The sequence below is a fragment of the Myotis brandtii genome, unplaced genomic scaffold, assembly GCF_000412655.1.
Source record: "Myotis brandtii unplaced genomic scaffold, ASM41265v1 scaffold300, whole genome shotgun sequence".
NCBI lineage: Eukaryota > Metazoa > Chordata > Mammalia > Chiroptera > Vespertilionidae > Myotis > Myotis brandtii.
Window position 1 is genome coordinate 1,944,897 of NW_005361459.1, and position 333 is coordinate 1,945,229.

The following is a 333-nucleotide window of genomic DNA, read 5'->3' on the forward strand; positions in this document are numbered from 1 at the left end:
ACCTCATTGTCGTTTTGATTTGCATCTCTCAGATGATTAGTGACTTTGAGCATGTTTTCATGTGTTTCTTGGCTTTCTGAGTGTCCTCTTTCGAAAAGATTCTATTTTAGTTCCCTTGCCCACTTTTTGATTGGATTGTTTATGTTCCTTTTGTTGAGTTGTATGAGTTCCCTGTAAATGCTGGAGATTAAACCCTTATCAGAGATAACATTGGCAAATACGTTTTCCCATACAGTGGGCTTTCTTGTTGTTTTGTTGATGGTTTCTTTTGCTGTGCAGAAGCTTTTTATTTTGATGTAGTCCCATTTGTTTATTTTCTCCTTAGTCTCTCTT